This window comes from Gopherus evgoodei, chromosome 3, assembly GCF_007399415.2.
Source record: "Gopherus evgoodei ecotype Sinaloan lineage chromosome 3, rGopEvg1_v1.p, whole genome shotgun sequence".
NCBI classification, from domain to species: Eukaryota; Metazoa; Chordata; order Testudines; family Testudinidae; genus Gopherus; species Gopherus evgoodei.
Window position 1 is genome coordinate 209,326,723 of NC_044324.1, and position 19,502 is coordinate 209,346,224.

At 43.4% G+C, this 19,502-nt stretch overlaps 1 protein-coding gene across 5 annotated transcripts in view; it reads left to right on the plus strand.

Annotated features, from left to right (window-relative positions):
* WDPCP (WD repeat containing planar cell polarity effector) overlaps positions 1-19,502 on the plus strand; it is a 230,839-nt gene that overhangs the window by 26,428 nt on the left and 184,909 nt on the right. For 2 of the 5 annotated variants that reach the window (XM_030557924.1, XM_030557923.1), the window contains one exon: positions 1,961-2,181. The exons of the other annotated variants lie outside the window; for them this stretch is intronic. The gene's annotated coding sequence lies outside the window, so the exon portion shown is untranslated. The remainder of the gene's footprint in view (positions 1-1,960; positions 2,182-19,502) is intronic. 5 annotated transcript variants of the gene reach the window in all.

Below are 19,502 nucleotides of genomic sequence, written 5' to 3' on the forward strand. Positions count from 1 at the left end.
TTGAGGTGGCCCTACTACAGGACCTGTCAGCAGTGGTGGGTCCACATTCATGTAGGCATTCATAATACAGCAGTTTTTCATAATACTACTTCACAATATCAACAAAACATTATAAATTGTACAGACATTGTCACGATTATAGACTCTGGAAAAACTCCATCTGGCACAAAACACGGCAACACATCTGCTTAGATATACAGAAGTTTTCCAGTGTGTTTCCAAACACCTTGGAGACTTTTTCAGGGGTTGAAAATGGTTCTCAGCCTTGGGCACCATTCACTTTCTGTAGGAGTGATTTAAAATGAAATGTGAAGTTAGTGCTTGGGAAACGATTGAGTGTCCTAGAAGTGGTTGAGATTCTGTATTAAGAAGATGTGCAATATGTGTAGTTGTAATGCAAGTTTCCCGTCCATGTGCTTAAGCACTGGTTTCGAGAGACCATCAGTAAGAGTGGAGAAGTTGGTTAGTGTCCATGGCTATTCAATCCTGACCTTTTTTACTGAGATTGCCAACAAGCCTGCTGTTTTGATGGTGGTGTTTGTGATATGGACACTTGCAACAGTTATAGGCTGGAGCCTAGGTTGGGCCACTACAAGGGGCTGAGTGACATTCTCTCTGGCAGGTTCTTCCTGCCACACTGCTGCTGCTGTCGTTCATGTGGTATAGTATGGCTGTCCACTGTGTTCAGTGATGTCATGGCATCACATGTGTTCTTGTGTCTGTACAGTCTGATCTCTGAGGAATACGATTGCAAACAGATATCTCTCAAGAATGTGCAGGCTCCCACTGAAGACTTGGCATGACACTTGGCAAGTGTTTCCATCTTTTATTGATAATTGCTCTGCATTCAGATCTATCTGTGGCTGTCTTTGAAGTTCAGTATTTATGCTGCATAAGGTGAGATTCTGCTTAAAGGTATCTTTGAAGTGTTTGCTGTGCTGTGAGAGCATCAGTGCCTTCTATAGCGGCATGCAACCAGTGTTCCCTCTGATTTTTTACATCCATGTGCAGAATGATTTTTGTTATGTGCACCAGTATGGAGGTGGTGGGGGTGGGGCTGAGGGGTTTGGGATGTGGGAGGGGGCTCAAGGCTGGGGCAGAGAGTTGGGGTTTGCAGGGGTGCAGGCTCTGGGATAGGGCCATGGATGAAGGGCTTGGGGTGCAGGCTGCCCCAGGGTGGCGGTGGGGAGAGAGGACTCCCCCCAGCCTTCTCACTGTGGCAGCTCAGGGCTGGGTGAGAGGCAGGCTGGGGCAGGGGCTCCTCTTCCCGGCAGCTCCAGCAAGCCTGGACTGGGCTGGACAGGGGAAGGGTTCCTCTCCTTAGCCGCTGTGGTGGGGCTGGGCTGAGCTGGTGGAGGGGCTCTTCTCCTTGGCAGCTCTGGCGGGGCTGGGCTGGGCCGGGCTAGACTTAGGGAGGGGTTCCTCTCCCCAATTGCGCGGCCCTTGATATCCTTCTGCGCAGCCACGCAGCTTACAGGAAACTTAGGATGCAGCCCCATGCTCTGGGTGTTCCTAAGCCTCTGACTACAAGATGTGACTGAATGACAGGGGATGGATCACTGGATGATTTCTCTGTTCTGTTCATTACCTTTGAAGCATCTGGAATTGGCCATTGTTGGAAGACAGGATACTGGGCTAGATGAACCATTGGTCTGATCTAGTGTGGCCATTCTTATGTTCTGTTCTTATGGTGATACATGCCTTTTCCAAGTATTATGCAGTGGTGCATTCTTATAGATCAGATGTTGCCCTGGGTATAGGAGTCTTGTCTTCAGTATTGGACTCTGCTCCAAAGCTCCCTCCTGATGAGGAATATTATTTGGAACTCAACTTAAGTGGAGCGCTCCAGAAGACACTACTCAAAGAAGAAGGAGAGTCTACTCACCTTGTGCAGTATGTTCTTTGAGATGTATCCTCCTATTCACTCTCAACTAACCACCCTCCTTCCCCTCTATGTCAGAGTTTCCTCTGTGGACTTTGTGGTGGAGAAGAAACTGAAGCCTGTTTGCTGGTGCTGTGATATATATCCTTGAGATGGGGTACAAGGATGTATAGGACGCATGTACAAGTCAGACAGATCCTGCCAAAAATCTCTGATCAAAGGTTCATGGGGTAAACGCACGCTTGAAGTGGAGCAGCCATAGGGACACACTTCTTGAAGAACTCCAGTTACTGCACAAGGTGAGCAATCTCTCCGTCCTGCTATTAATTGAAACAATAGTTCCTTGTTAGGGGGTTGTGTGACTGGGAGGATCTTCAGACTGGCTTCAGCTCAGGGGAGAGAAGGAGAAATGTGGATGTGTTGGGAGTGGGAAACGGAGGGGATCTAAAAGGGGGAAGAAGAGGAGAGGACTGAAGTGGAAGAGGTAAGAGAGAGAGAGAGTGGGGGGAGTGGGAAGCAGGAAGAGAGGGAGAACAAGAGACCAGAGAAAGGGAAAACTAAGAGAAGTAGTAAAAAGTCCCGAAGACGTACTTCTTCGCACAGCGCCCAGTCAACCTGTGGAAGTCTAGCTAGGGGATGTTGTGAAGGCCAAAAGTGTAACTGAGCATAGACACCAACTCCATGGGTGCTCAGCACCCACCGGCAGCCAGCTCCTCTCTGCCCCCCAGTAGGGGAGGAGCGGAGGCATGAAGAGGCAGAGCAAGGGCAGGGCAAGCTCAGCAGAGGGGGTGGGGAGAAATGGGGTGGAGTGGGGGCGGGGCAGAGCAGGGACAGGTAGTGGTGGGGTAGGGCCTTTGGGGAAGGTGGAGTGGGGGCGGGGCCTGGGGTGGAGCAGGGGTCAAGCACTCCTGGGGAAATTAGAAAGGCAGCACCTCTGTAACTGGGTTAAAAAAGAATTAGATAAGTTCACGAAGGATAGGGCCCTCAATGGCTACTAGTCAAGATGATCAAGGATGCAATCCCTTGCTCCAGGTGTCCCTAAACTTCCAAGTGCCAGATGCTGGGACTGGATGACAGGAGGAGATTTTTGCCCTGTTCATAGACTCATAGAGTCAGAAGGGACCTTAAAGTCAGAAGGGACCATTATGATCTTCTAGTCTGACCTCTTGCACAACGCAGGCCACAGAATCTCACCCACCCACTCCTGTAACAACCCCCTGACCTATGTCTGAGCTACTGAAGTCCTCAACTTGTGGTTTAAAGACTTCCAGGTGCAGAGAATCCTCCAGCAAGTGACCCCTGCCCCATGTTGCAGAGGAAAGCGAAAAACCCCCAGGGCCTCTCCCAATCTGCCCTGGAGGAAAATTCCTTCCCGACCGCAAATATGGCCATCAGCTAAACCCTGAGCATGCGGGCAAGACTCATCAGCCAAACACTCAGGAAAGAATTCTCTGTAGTGACTCAGATCCCACCCTCTCTAGTGTCCCATCACAGACCATTGGGCATATTTACCACTTATAGTCAAAGATCAATTAATTGCCAAAATTTGGCTATCCCATCATACCATCCCCTCCATAAACTTATCAAGCTTAGTCTTGAAGCCAGGTATGTCTTTTGCCCCCACTGCTCCCCTGGGAAGGCTGTTCCAGAACTTCACTCCTCTGATGGTTAGAAACCTTTGTCTAATTTCAAGTCTAAACTTCCTGATGACCCGTTTATATCCATTTGTTTTTATGTCCACAGTGGTACTGAGTTTAAATAATTCCTCTCTATCCCTGGTATTTTTCCCTCTGATATATTTATAGAGAGCAATCATATCTCCCCTCAGCTTTATTTTGGCTAGGCCCTGTTCTGTTCATTCCCTCTGAAGCATCTGGCACTGGCCACTGTCAGAGACAGGGTACTGGGGTAGATGGACCATTGGTCTGACTCAGCATGGTCATTCTTATGTCTTCTTGCACAGTCAGTCCTAGCCTCCCACTCTGAGCTCACTATATGAGTCCCTGACCCCACCCGACTCCTAGTCTCTCCTTCTCTCACCCAATTCTGATCTCTTCGCCCACCCTATTCCAGTTCATACCTGTACCCCAACTCCTTCTGCCTAATTTCCTTACCCAGTCTGTCCAGGATTCCCAGTTCCTTGTCAGATCTGCTACTCACCACTGGCTCCCAGTTCTAGTCCCCTGCCCCAGGCTCCTCACCCAATGCAAGCCCTCCCCACGGTTTCTTGTGCCCATCCCACCCCTTTTCCTGGTTTCTTTTCCCAGATAGTCCCAGTTTCCCCCCTACACTTCAACTTCTTGTCAGATCTGTCTGCCCACCACCCAGTCCCTGTTCCCTCCCCTACTGATTCCCAGTCCCAGTTTCCTTGTTCATACAGTCCCCAGTCTTGCTTCCTCCCCTGAACTCCTGATCTGATCTCAATGTCTGCCCCCTACCAAGCAAACTGGCTGTCAGTTCCCCCCCTCCCACATCTCTTTTACCAGCTTCCAGCCTGAATCTCTCCCCTTAGCTCCCAGTCTCCTAGCCCCACCAGCCCAACCTTCCCCTTTCCCTCTCAGCCCCCAGTCTGTTTCTCCCTCCATCTCAGCCCCAGTCTCCTTGCCTAGCCAGTCCAAATGTCTCCCTCCAGTCCCAGTCTAATCCTTTCCTTCCTACCTGGTCTAACTTTTATCTCCTCTGCATTTGAATCAGAAGGTTTCCTTCTCGATGCTGCTTGAGTACGGGGTGAGGGCGACATTATTGAGAATCCAGAAGACACAGGCTCCCTGTTCTCAGTTCCATTGCCTGGCCTAGGGTGACCGCCTTTGTTGGCTGGAAATAAGGGAAAACCACATGAAAAATAATGGACAACTTTTAAGGGACATTTTAGGAAAACACCTTTTCCCTTAGCATATTTTCTCTCAAGTGTACATTTCTACTGTCCTTGAGTGTACAATGCAATTATCCTAAGCTTCAATTTAATGTTTAAAATGGTACTTGGTTGTAATACATTTCCGTACATCTTAAAATAAGGGGCAGGTGATCACCCTAAGGAACAAATCAATGATGGTCCATTAAAATAAGGGACAGGTGGCCACCCTAGCCTGGCCCCACCCTCGCCCAAGCAACTGGGAGCAGCCATTACAGGAGAAGTCCAGCTTTGCCCGGGTAACTCTGAGCAGATGGTGCATGTGAAATCTGGGCTTCACTAGAAACTGTGAGAGGCTCAGACATGTTCACAATGGGCACAGAATCTTCGGAAAATTAACTGTTAAAGTTGAGTACGTCTCTACTAACCATGTGCGAACTGTGACTTTTCAAAGGCTTATATCTTGGTCAAGTTGGGCAGATTTTCATGGGGATGGCAAAAGGCACATCCTTGACACAAAGGCTGCCTCCCTGCAAAAGTATGGAAGTGCTAGAGCTTTCTAACGATTTTTCTCAAGAATTTTTTAACATGGCAAACGAACATATTTTTACCTAGTCTTGTTCTTGGAAATAACTGAATGGTATTGGCAGAAATTTTCCCCAAAAATCCAACCTGAGACAAACACATTGCATGGAAAAGTTCAGCAAATATGGTAAAGTTTAACAAAGTTCTAAGAAACTGGAAACAAGGTCTTATCGTGAGAAGCCTTAATAATAGACAGTGAAACCACTCCTGCCTATAATTTGAAGAACACAGTTTTAATTAGATCTGTGCATTCATAGGGCTGGAACTAAGGGTGCTGAAGCTGATGCCACAGCCCCTGGCTTGAAGTAGTCATAACAACCCAAATACATAGTTTCTGCCTTCAGCACCCCCACTATAAAAATTGTTCCAGCACCACTGTGTGCATTCAGTGACTTATTTTTCTAATATGTTAATGCCAGCTTCTAACTTTTTTGACTACATCACATTTTTGGAAACATAATTATGGGGAAATTATCTTGCATTTATTTTGTTTCAGATATTATGCAGGACACACGTAAAAGAAGCTTGTATTTAGCTTGTATTTAATTCCCTTGTTAAAATCTAAGCTTTAGATAAATTTATTGACTTTTAATTATAACATACCTCCCATAAATAATGAACATCTCTTAAATGACAGCATATTATTGTTTTGTTATTCGTATTGCACCATTGGTTTGCATAGAACTTCAGAGGCAAATAAAAAGACCATAAACAAAATCTTTGTTCCCTGAATTCAGTGGGAGTTTTGCCATTCATTTGACTTGAGTGGGGCCAGGATTTCATCCCAGCTCGCTGCATCAAGTAGGTGACAATCTAAATAAGACAGAAAACAACAAAAATGAGAACTTACTCTTTGGGCTAAGATTGTAGGAAAATCAGATAAGAGAAGCAAAAATACATACAGGTAGAGAGAAGTTTGAAGAGTCTCGGTTTGAGGAGGAATCTTTGGTTTTTAACATATTAATTATACTATTGATTGGAGAGAAAAATGGATGAGACCATTTAATAAATGAAACGAAAACGTGTTTGAAACACTAGATGGTGCTATTGTGTAAAGTTGCATTTATGGTAACTGTAAAGTCAAGAGGTGTGAGGAAGAAAATCCTCTTTAAAAAGTCATGGAACATTTGCATCTTTGCTAAATGGGCAGTTTCACTGAAGGACTTAGAATATGGAATGAATATTATTGTGCTTGTAGCTCTTGTTTTATAATACAAAGACCAAGACTAACATCTCAGGGAAAAACAGTGTGATAATTTGTTAAACCATATGCAGTATTTTGATTTAAATGTGCCTAAAAAGTACTTACCTTCTTGATTCCCAAGGAAGAAGAGGCAATTTAAGTCACATACTCTTAATGTAGAAACTATTTGCTAGCTGCCTCACACTGAATATACAAATACAAGGTTCCCTTGTATTAATTCATGTACACCCTAAAATGCCTTAGGATTAAAGCAATTATCTGTAATACTATATTACTTCTATTTAAGGCTTGTTGTTGATTGGATAAAAACATGAAATACAACTTTTTTTTCCTGGAATAGTTAATGTGTTTTCTTCCTTGTCCGCTTTACCAAAATTTTGCATTCCTTGTGTAATCCTAGGATATTAAAAATAATTAAATGGGATATTCACAGTTTCAGTAATGAAACATAATTGGAGTTTGGAATACTTTGATATTCAAATAAAAAAAAAACAAGAAAGATGATCCTGCTGAGAATGTGCACATTATTTTCATGCATTGCTCCATGTTTCGGGCAGTGAAGCTACTGGAAGCCTTTCTCATATAAAGATTGTAGGATTAAGCCTGCTAACAGTTTTTAGCTTATAAATCTTTATCATAAGGAGTGTGTGCATATGTGTATGTTGAGATGAGGGAAAGGCTTAGTCCTAAAATATTATCAATAATATTTTTGTATGGCACAGCTGAATATTTGATTATATTTACATTGTTTATTTTTTGTAATGAGCTGGTCAAAAAAAGTCAGGATGATTTGCAATAGCTGGCAGGATGTTTGTTATATTGCTGTTTGAGAACATAAATGATAAATTATTTAGTAAACTTGTCAGGAAACATATTTAAATCTATCCAGCAGATACCAGAGGATGATGATTCCTCTCATGGATGATTCCTGATGATTCAGAGGAAAGTGTGATTTATGCACTTTGTTATTTAAATATAGCAAGCACTTTACCAACAGTAATGATTTATGTGACCTAGAAAACACTGAAGAGTTGGCATCTATTCCTAGGTTACCTATTTCTTTCACGCTGAGGACGGCCCTGATCTACAATGCTATCTTATATACAAGGGTGCTTATTATGTACATTGCATGTACTATAAATGCTGTGCAAAGCACCTCTCCCATTTAATTACACAAACTTATTGTTAATTAATAACTTGTGTTAGCATCATCGAGCAATAGAGCATTTGTCAGGGGTGTGTTTTGCAATCCTGAAATAAAGCTGGCAAGTAAAGAGGATAGTTACTAAATAGCACACCTCTCATGAAGAAATCCTTGGAAAGGAGCCAGGGACAAGAAAACGATGCAAGGTTCACCGTACAAAGTCCCTTCAAATAATTCCCACAACATGGAGTGGTGTGGGGATTCAAGCATCCCAAACCCCTCTTTCGTCCTCGTGATCTACAGAGAAGGAGACTCCCAGATTTGAGGAGGTAGGAGACAACTGCATGGAGATCTCTGGCCTCTGTATTGTTCTGTTGGTCTCTATCCCTCCCAGCAGCACAGCTGCAGTTGGAGCCACACTGGTATTGGCTGGGTGTTCCCGAGACTGCTCAGAAATAGCTACAGAGGGAACCCACATGGAGTTATACTGCGCACAGCTGTACAAATTCACAACAGGATTTCAGAGTGAAGATATGGGGAGGTCTGCAATGAATAGTGATGTAGAGCCCAGTCCACTGATTCTCCCCCTGCAGTCCTGGCCCACATCTTTCCAAACCCTACAGAGGCGCAGCTCAAGTGTTTTTTGTGAGGAGTACGGAAAGGGAAGACAATACTATTGAGAGAGCATTCTCCACCCTTTCCATGTAGGCAGTGATTCACCTATGGGACCAAGGACCAGTTTAAATTTTTAGCAGTCTGAGCATGGGCTCAGCTATGTTCCATCTAATTGCAGAATCTGTATGTCCCAGACACAAAAAAGATATTTGACTTGTTTGAGTGAGATTAAAGCAGATTTTACTTATTCTGTTCATTTGGGGGTTCATCTTTGGCTTCACTTACGCATGCCTGATAGCTGTGTGGAGGCCTGTGTGAAATGAATTGGAGGCCTTTGTGGGCAGAGTTCCAATATACAGATGTCTCCCTCCTGTTTAAATCTGCTCCAGCCACTGGATGTGGGGAAGCTTATATTGTATCTGTCCATGCTTTTATCTGTTCTACAGATATAATGGGGACTTGGCTCTCAAATTCTGTCCAGCTGATGCCCTTGTAAGTACCAGTTCCTTAAAAATATCTGCATGAATGGAGGCGGTTCTTGTGTTGCTGAACCGTATTAAGCCACCACACAGTATTACTCAGTTACTTTCTATGGACATAGGAGACAAATCTGCTTAGGTGTATTATTCACTGTAAAATGTATGGTTAGCTCAGACTCTGTCTCTATGCTGATAAACATACATACTTTGGATAATTTTTTAATGAACTTAATGTGACATTACACCCATTCTGATATGTAGAAGATCCATGAGTGGGGAAAAAAATGATAATTGTGCATAAGTCAATTATTTGAGAGGAGAGCCTTTAATTTCTTCAGGCTCTATAAAAAGAATTTGGGCATCTGCACATATTTATTTTATAGATATACTGTTACATCTTTAGCGCAGTGCATGGGGAGTTAGCAATGGAACACTCATTAACGTTTATGCGATTTCTTTGGCTAATTCCCCACACACTGGCTGAAAATTTAGCCCAAAGAGATTTACAAAGTGATGTTGAGAAGCAAGTTGGTTGGTTAGCCTCATTACTTTTATGTCATTAACCGCTCTATCTGCCATTAGCTTTATATGAAGACTGTAATATTATACTTAATACTGAAGTACTTTATGCCAAATATAGAATCTAATATTGAGAAAAAATATAGCAGTTTTAGTACATTTCAAAATATTCTAGGTATTTTTAGTCAAATTCAGCAAAACCCGTAAAATATAAAGAAAATTATACACCTATACCCCGATATAACACGAATTTGGATATAATATGGTAAAGCAGTGCTCCGGGGGAGCAGGGCTGCGCACTCCAGTGGATCAAAGCAAGTTCGATATAATGCAGTTTCACCTATAACACGGTAAGATTTTTTTGGCTCCCGAGAACAGCGTTATATCAAAGTAGAGGTGTATATTAAAAGAAGAGTTTTATACTTCAGAACAATTTTGCATTTCCGGTAACTTCAGTGTAGCCTTGAGGCAATTGCTGAGGTAAATGAAAAGAACAGCTTTCTGCTTTGGGCTTAGCATATAGATAGTATTTTACATACATCCTCCTGTAAATAACTTTTGTGAAAGTTAATTAATAAGATAGCAAAGTCATTTTCTCTTCAACAGAACATGTAACAAAGTATTTAAAATACTGAAATATACTTAAGTATCAGAGGGGTAGCCGTGTTAGTCTGGATCGGTAAAAGCAGCAAAGAATCCTGTGGCACCTTATAGACTAACAGAGGTTTTGCAGCATGAGCTTTCGTGGGTGAATACTCACTTCGTCAGATGCATGTAGTGGAAATTTCCAGGGGCAGGTATATATGTGCAAGCAAGCTAGAGATAACGAGGTTAGTTCAATCAGGGAGGATGAGGCCCTGTTCTAGCAGTTGAGGTGTGAAAACCAAGGGAGGAGAAACTGGTTTTGTAGTTGGTAAGCCATTCACAGTCTTTGTTTAATCCTGAGCTGATGATGTCAAATTTGCAGATGAACTGAAGCTCAGCAGTTTCTCTTTGAAGTCTGGTCCTGAAGTTTTTTTGCTGCAGGATGGCCACCTTAAGGTCTGCTATAGTGTGACCAGGGAGATTGAAGTGTTCTCCTACAGGTTTTTGTGTATTGCCATTCCTAATATCTGATTTGTGTCTATTTATACTTTCCCATAGAGACTGTCCAGTTTGACCAATGTACATAGCAGAGGGGCATTGCAGGCATGATGGCGTATATTACATTGGTGGACATGCAGGTGAATGAACCGGTGATGGTGTGGCTGATCTGGTTAGGTCCTGTGATGGTGTCGCTGGTGTAGATATGTGGGCAGAGTTGGCATTGAGGTTTGTTGCATGGATTGGTTCCTGAGCTAGAGTTACTATGGTGCGGTGTGCAGTTACTGGTGAGAATATGTTTCAGGTTGGCAGGTTGTCTGTGGGCGAGGACTGGCCTGCCACCCAAGGCCTGTGAAAGTGTGGGATCATTGTCCAGGATGGGTGGCAGGCGAGTCCTCGGCTACAGACAACCTGCAAATTTGACACCATCAGCTCAGGATTAAACAAAGACTGTGAATGGCTTACCAACTACAAAACCAGTTTCTCCTCCCTTGGTTTTCACACCTCAACTGCTAGAATGGGGCCTCATCCTCCCTGATTGAACTAACCTCATTATCTCTAGCTTGCTTGCATATATATATACCTGCCCCTGGAAATTTCCACTACATGCATCTGACGAAGTAGGTATTCACCTACGAAAGCTCATGCTGCAAAACTTCTGTTAGTCTATAAGGTGCCACAGGATTCTTTGCTGCTTTTGAAATATACTTGTAAATCATAGAAATATAGGACTGGAAGGGATCTTGATAGGTCATCTAGTCCAGTAGCTTGCACTGAGGCAGGACTAAGTATTATCTAAACCATCCTTGATAGGTGTTAGTTTAACCTGTTCTTAAAAACCTCCGATGACAGGGTCACCCAGAGAGGGGGGCAAGAGGGGCAATTTGCCCCAGGCCCTGGGTCCCGCAGGGGCCCGCACGAGAGTTTTTCGGGGCCCTTGGAGCAGGGTCCTTCACTCGCTCCAGGGGCCCTGGAAAACTCTTGCGGGGCCCGGGCCCCCGGAGCTTCTTCCGCTCTGGGTCGTCGTCGTCAATTCAGTGGCAGAGGGTCCTTCCGCTCTGGGACACGCCGCCGAAATGCCCCGAAGACCTGCAGCAAGGGGTCCTTCTGCCCTCGGACCCACCGTCGAAGTGCCGGGTCTACGGCGGCAATTTGGCAGTGGGGGGCCCCCCATCGCTGAAGACCCCAAGTCCCCTGAATCCTCTGGGCGGCCCTGTCCAATGATGGAGATTCCACAGCCTCCCTAGGTAATTTGTTCTTAACTTAACTCCCCTTACGTTAGGAAGTTTTACCTTGTGTCTAACCTAAATCCCTCTTGCTTCAATTTAAGCCCGTTATTCCTTCTCCTTCAATGGATAAAGAGAACAATTTATCATCTTTCTCTTTATAACAACCTTTTTCATACACTAAGGCTGTTATCATATCCCCCTCTTGGTCTTCCTCTTCTCCAGACTAAATAAACCCAATTTTTTCTTCTTTCCTTGTAAGTCATGTTTTCTAGACCTTTAATCATATTTTTTTCCTTTCCTCTGGACTTTCTCCCATTTGTCCACATCTTTCCCGGAGCAGGGTGCCAAGAACTGTACACAGCACTCCAGCTGAGGACTTATCAGTGCTGATTAGAGTAGAAGTACTTCTTGTGTCTTGCTTACAACATCCCAGAATGGGGTGTGCTTTTTTCAACAGTATTACGCAGTTGATTCATATTTAATTTGTGATCCATTGTAACCCCCAGATCCTTTTCTGCAATACTCCTTCTTAGACAGTCATTTCCCATTTTGTATTTGTGCAGTTGATTATTCCTTTCTAAGTGTATTTTTGATTTGTCCTTACTGAATTTCATTCTACTCATCTCAGAGCATTTCTCCAGTTTGTCACGATCATTTTTGAATTCTAATCCTGTCCTACAAAGTATTTGCAATTCCTCCCAGCATGGTATCATAGGCAGTCTTTATAAGTGTACTTTCTATGCTATTATCCAAATCATTTATGAAGCTGCTGAATGGTTTTACTCTCTGAGTATGGTTTTTGCAACCAGTGGTGCACCCCCCTTATAATAGATTCACTTAGGCTATGTTTCCCTATTTGTTTATGAGAGGGTCATGTGAGACAGTATCGAAAGCCTTACTAAAGTTGAGATATATCACATCTACTGCTTTCTTTGTATCCACAAGGCCTGTTACCCTGTCAAAGAAGGATATTATATTGGTTTGATATGATTTGTTCTTGACAAATCCATGTTGGCTGTTACTTATCTCCTTATCATCTTCCAAGTGCTTACAAATTGATTGCTTGATTAGTTCCTCATTGTCTTTCTAGGTACCGCAGTTAAGCTGACTGGTCTATAATTCCTGGGTTATTCTTATTCCCCTTTTTGTAGCTAGGTACTATATTTGCCCTTTTCCAGTCCTGTGGGATTTCTCCTGTCCTCGACGAGTTCTCAAAGATAATCGCTAATGGCTCAGAGATCTCTTCAGCCAGTTCCTTAAACGGGTTGCCAACCTTTCAGAAGTGGTATGCCGAGTCTTCATTTATTCACTGTAATTTAAGGTTTGGCATGCCCGTAATACATTTTAACATTTTTAGAAGGTCTCTCTCTATAAGTCTATAATATATAACTAAACTATTGTTACAGGTAAAGTAAATAAGGTTTTTTAAATGTCTAAGAAGATTCATTTAAAACTAAATTAAAATGCAGAGCTCCCCGGACCTGTGGCCAGGACCTGGGTAGTGTGAGTGCCCCTGAAAATCAGCTCATGTGCTGCCTTTGGCACACGTGCCATAGGTTGCCTACCCCGTCCTTAAGTAATCTAGAATGTATTTCATCAGGCCCTGCCAACTTGAAGACATCTAACTTGTCTAAGTAAATCTTAACTCATTTTTTCCCTGTTTTAGCCTCAGATCTTATATCATTTACGCTAATGTTCACTATGTTAGTCATCCAATCACTGCTAACCTTTTTGGTGAAAACTGAAACGAAATAGGCATTTAGCACTTTGGCCATTGCTGCATTTCCTATTATGTCTATCCCTCACTGAGTAATGGGATTGCCCTGTCCTTTAAAGCCCTGCAAGGGGCCACTGTTTTAATCCCACTCCCATCCTGCCCTGCAATTCCCACTCCCACCTGCGCCTGCATTGGTTCTTGCATTTTTATCCCACTCCCACCTGCAAAAACCTTAGATCCCACAAATCCAACAAGAGAGACAGATTCCCCCATGCTACTAAAAAAAAAAAAGTGTTTTGTGTGTGTATATATGTACACACATACACATACACACAGAATTCAGACACAGTTTTTACCACTAAAAGAATAAAACAAGTCATGCTTAAACCATGTAAAAATACTTTTTAACTCCTGGTACAATAGACATCTAATCTCTTTCTATCCCTTGCTTAAATTTAAGCATTAAAACCTTAATTAAAAAAAAAATTGTGTTTTCCCTCAAATAACCGCAATCAGTTGTTTTGTTTTGTTTTTTTTTGCCTACCCAGTTCCGCTCACAACAAAGTACATTTTACCTGCTCCTGCTGTTATGGCAACAGGTCCTGCGGGACCCATGGAATCTCAGTCCCACTGGAGGGCTCCCCTGTCCTTGGTCTTCCTCTTGCTTCTAATATATTTGTACAATGTGAAATGAAATATTTGTAAAATGTTTTTTTTTGTTTTTCTTTACATCCCTAGCTAGTTTAATCTCTTTTTTGTGCCTCGGCCTGTTTAAATTTGTCCCTATATGCTTGTGTTGTGCTTTTTTTAATAGTCATCCTTTGTAATTTGACCTAGTTTCCACTTTTGGTATGACCCTTTTTTGAATTTCAGGTTGGTGAAGGTCACCTGGTGAAGCCAGGGTGGTCTCTTAGCATATTTCCTATTTTTCCTACGCATTGGGAAAATTTGCTCTTGTGCCCGTAATAATGTCTCTTTAAAAAATTGCTGTCTCCCTTGACTCTTTGTTCCCTTAGACTTGCTTCCCATGAGATCTTACCTACCAGTTCTCTGAGTTTGCTAAAATCTGCCTTCTTGAAGTCCATTGTCTTTATTCTGCTGTTTTCAAACATTTGATCATAACTCATTTTTGCATGCTGTCTGAAAACTGGAAGCAAGACCTGTCTAAATTTCCATGCAGATTTGGAAATCAGCATTCATATTTCCTCTGAAAGACAACTGAAATGTATGTACGCTTAAAATGACATTTTATGCTTCAAAACGGGGTCAGTTTAAAAATAATATCCAGAATCCCATTAAATATTTGGCAATGTAAAGTGTGCGTTAGATGTATCTTATTCCTTCTGTATTGTGTGTAATATACCCTTTAGTGAATGTGTGCAGACATATACACACACAAGCACTCTCACAGACTTTCCTCTTTCCTTGTTTATCAGTTAGCGTTTTAATATTTCTTCCTGCCTGGGAACGCAGATGTTAAGTTATTGTACCAATTATATTAGACCAGTAAAAACCAGCAGGATCTTATTAAAGGGGACAAGGCAAAGATGCCACATTTATTATGATAACAATTTATGACTAATAACTAATATCTTAATTCTTATACACACACATTATACCTTATTCCTACACACACACACACACACACACACACACACACACACACACACACACACACACACACACATATTCATCAGGTGTTCTGCAGCTGCTGCATAGTTACCAGTCCTTAAGTTCATGTCTTGATTTTGCAGCTTGGGTTCGTAGCTTGTGGCAGCTAACTGGCCAGGAAAGCTGGGCACAAGGCTGAGCTGGATCTCTGTTGGGCAGGCACCGATGTTCTTCCATGTTGGCAGCAGAATGTTACCCAGAGTTTCTCATCTCACCCTTCTTTTTTATAGGCTTTTAGTTTGGATTCAAAGTCTATAGGTCTTGCTGTGTCACGCTGCCTCTGGGTTTAGATTGATCACCCATCAATTGCAGGCATGACTTTCAGCCTTGGACCTGGCTTTGATCTTCCTTCTGTTGTTCTGTTGTCCTTTTCTTTTTAGGGTGGATGCTTCTTACTTTGTTTAGGGCTGTTGTCTAGGTCTTCAGCCGTTGGTATTTGAACTTTATCTCATCAGGACAGGCTGGGGCTGGAGGTTGATTCTGTCATCCATACATACCTCATTCACACATCTAAACTAAACTAATAAGATTACAGCAGGGTTTGCAAAAATGAAGGTTGGAGGAAGCTTTTACAAAATGGAGTGAGTGTTTTAAAATGGGGTTTGAATTAAAATATGGAACAGAAGTTACAGTGTAGGCAAGTGTAGTGAATGGTGAACAGAAGTTACATTCATAAAATGAACAATTGAAAACAATTTCATTTATCAGTTCTACAAAGTAGCTTCTTCAGCTTCTGTCAGATCCACTCTGCAGCCAGCCATTAGAGGGTGCTTCTGCACCAAGGAGCTGTCTTAGTTCTTTTACTTAACTCTTCCCTCTCTCTCTTTATTGTTAAAGATACATAATTTTGTGCTTCCCAGAATTATGCAGTAAACTCTTTAATTTGCTTAACTTTGTCCACTACTGTTCTTGGATTTCAGAGGATGAAAATGAGGATACCAGAAGGTGAATAAAAGAGGTTGACATGATTCGAGTAAGCAAAAGTAGAACAGTATATAACTATTAGTCTAAAAACAAAAGAAAAGGAAATACTTATACATACTGTGTAAGTGAAAAACAGGCTAGATTCACACCAGTTTAGAACAAACGAATGAGCGTCTGAATTGTATGATGTTCACTTACAAAATTATTTTCTGGTTTGGAAGTAATTTTGTTCATCATATCCACGCATGTGTATTCACAGCAGCAATAAATCAAATATGTAAATTTCTGCCACCTACATTAAAGGTGTTTTATAAAACAATAGCCTTACTAAGAGAGAGACATTCCCCTGCAGACATTATGCTCCTTCTTAAAAAGCAAACTAAAGGAAGCTGACTCAACAGTGCATTCTAAAACCAATTTGCTGTAGGCTAGTCATATCCTGTTTGTCAGTTTAGTACAGTTGCCATTACGCGTGTATTTATTCTTTGGCCAATAGCTGGTTATATAATGTAACAACTTGGATAGATATTATTATGGCCTTCATGTGCTTGTCAATATATATAGTCTACTGTTGGTGTGCATGAGCCTATGCACTCAAGTTCTGGCTTTTTTGGCCAGCTGTATACACTAGGGGCTGCACCTGCACCCTGAGTGCTTTCATGCCTCCAACTGAGGGTCTGCAGACCAGGGGGAATCCAACTTCCTCTCACTTCCTTCTCACTTGGAGCTTGTGGCTCCTAGTCAGAACTTGCAGTGCCCAAGCTTCTTCTCTCAATGTGTAGCCTCTTCTGCACAGCTGTGAGGGAGTTGAGGGCTGAGTTTTACTCTAGACATAGAGTACTACTCCCTAGTATCCTTCCCTATAGCCATCTTCACCTTGTGCTTACCAGCACCATTGTGGCTCTGTGTGCAATATCTGCATCCCAGTCCAGGACGAGATCCTCTTCTCTTCCTCACAAATGGATTTTACAACCAGCCCAGTCTGCTCCACTGCCAGCTGAACAGCCTGGTCATGGCTCTGCTGAAGAGTCAGAGGCAGAGGACCATCCCACCCCGGCTCCCACCTCATCCTCATCCCCTGATGAGGCTGTAGTTCCTGAATCATCTACTCTAGCCCAAGATGGTTACAAGATGTTCCAGGACTTGCTACCCAGAATGTGTGATGCACTGGAGAGTCCAGTAGAGGTGGTCCAGGAAAAATTGCACACACTGCTGGACATCCTGCACACCTCGGTACCAGAACATCTTGCAGGGCTCATCAATGAAAGATTTCTAGAGCCAGCTAAATTGTTCTGGCATATGCCTGCTCCTCTGGCACCAACATCAAAGAAAGCAGATCATCCAGGGCCGGTGCTTCCATCAGGAGACCCTAGGCAGTCACCTAGGGCACCAGGATTCGGGGGACGGCATTTTGTGCGTTCCCCACGGGGCGCACGGGAGCTTCTGGTTCCGCTCCCATCGCGCCGCCGAAGAAGGACCTTTGCCGACGTGCCGCAGAAAACAGCAGCAGGCAATTGAGCAGCTCAATGACTGCCACTGTCGCCTGCGGCATTTCAGCGGAGGGTCCTTCTTCGGCGGGGCGAGGGGAGCGGAACCAGAAGCTCCCGCGCGCCCCATGGGGAGCACACAAAATGCCACCCCCCGAATTCTGCCTAGGGCGCCAGAAACTCTGACGCCGCTCCTGAGACCATCGCTATCAAGTTTCTTCCCATTTGCTTTGAGCAATTTTATACACACCCCACACTGGTGTCATTAGTTGTCACTGCAGTGAATGAGAAGTTGAAACAAAGCCAACACTAAGCAACACCAAAAGACAAGGAATCCAAAGTTATAGATAGGTCTGCTTCCGAGAAGGACAGAGTTGGGGATCCTTGTCCAATGTGTTTCTGATACTCTCGAACTAGGGACTGATGTATGCTTGCCCTCCAATTCAGTTAATCATGTCCGTACTCAGAAAGCTCAAGTGGGGTTCAGCCAGGATCATCATAGTAGCTCCAGCATAGCTGAGGCAATTCTGGTTCTTGGACCTAAAGAATCTCTCCATTCAATTTCCAATGCAGTTGCCTCTCCAGCCAAATATTATATCTCAAAAAGACAGTCACATTCTCCATCCAGATCTATGCTCCCTGCACCTCACCACGGGGATATTTGGCTGGCTAACATCAGTAGAGGGAACCTGTTTAACTGAATTACAAAACATTATCATCCAAGGCATCTGTGAGGCATTCTTACTTTGCTTCAACAAAAGACAAGGAATCCAAAGTTATGGATAGGTCTGCTTCCGAGAAGGACAGAGTTAGGGATCCTTGTCCAATGTGTTTCTGATACTCTGGAACTAGGGCCTAACTAACTAACTGGGCACAGTTATCTCCATCTCTAGCTCAGATACCAGACATACTGAAGTACCTTCAGTCATAGTTCAGGACTGAAGGCCTTCATTCTGATCCAGCAAACAGACAGGACCTTCTGCCAAAGGGGAGCTCCCATAACCTTTGGAAGGACTGACCCTGACCAGAGCTCTTGTGGAGATGGGGAGGGGCAGGTGAGGTGATGTCTGGTAATGTTACTGGCATGTGTGTAGGCTCTTTTATTGTTTTCATTGTTTTCTCTGTTACACTTTTACTGAATAAAATGTGCTTGCTTAGAAAGTGTGGTGTGGTAATTTATAACTCTGGGCAATTACACTGTTATTAGTCTCTGAACAGAAAGCAAGGAGGCCTTCTTAGGCAGACTGTCTTTTGCTGGGAATAACTCCGTGAAGACAGGGAACAGTTCAGCCAGGACATACCCCAGTTAAGAGGGGTAAAGATGCAGGCCTCCACTTGAAAGAGGAGATGGTTGGGGAGCTGGACCATAGGGGGGAATAACAGTGCATTTGCCCTGAACTGTGACACCTTATCAAACAGACTTTCGATGAGCTCCCTGAGGGTTGATCTGGCCCTCTCAGCTTTCCACCCTCCAGTTTAGGGGTATTTCACATTTTCACAGCCTACAGCGACTGGGTTCCTAACGTGCCTTGTGGGGGCATATCCCCCGACTCAGAGAACTTCTCCCTCCATGGGATCTAAATATTGTAATAGCAGGGTTAATAGGCCCACTTTTTGAGACCCTTGAATTAACCTAATTTGGGTGAGTGTGGCCATACTGCAAAATAGCACCTGAGCAGCAATGTGTTGTTGGCAGCAGCCAGGGCCAGGTTAAGTATCTAGGGGTTCCTCTTGAAATTACAAAACAAAGTCAACTTGAAGTCAACAAAGTCACCCAGAAACCTGGGAAAACATAAGAACGGCCGTACTGGGTCAGACCAAAGGGTCAGACAAAGGTATCCTGTCTTCCAATAGTGGCCAGTGCAGGTGTCCCAGAGGGAGTGAACCTAACAGGTAATGATCAAGTGATCTCTCTCCTGCCACCCATCTCCACCCTCTAACAAGTAGAGGCTAGGGACACCATTCCTTATCCATCCTGGCTAATAGCCATGAATGGACTTAACTTCCACTCACAAGCACCGAGTTTGTGTATATCATAAAGAACACTTGTATTAAGTGAAAAAGGAACACAGAACTAATTTGCTGTCTTTCTAGATTGATAGACCTAAGACA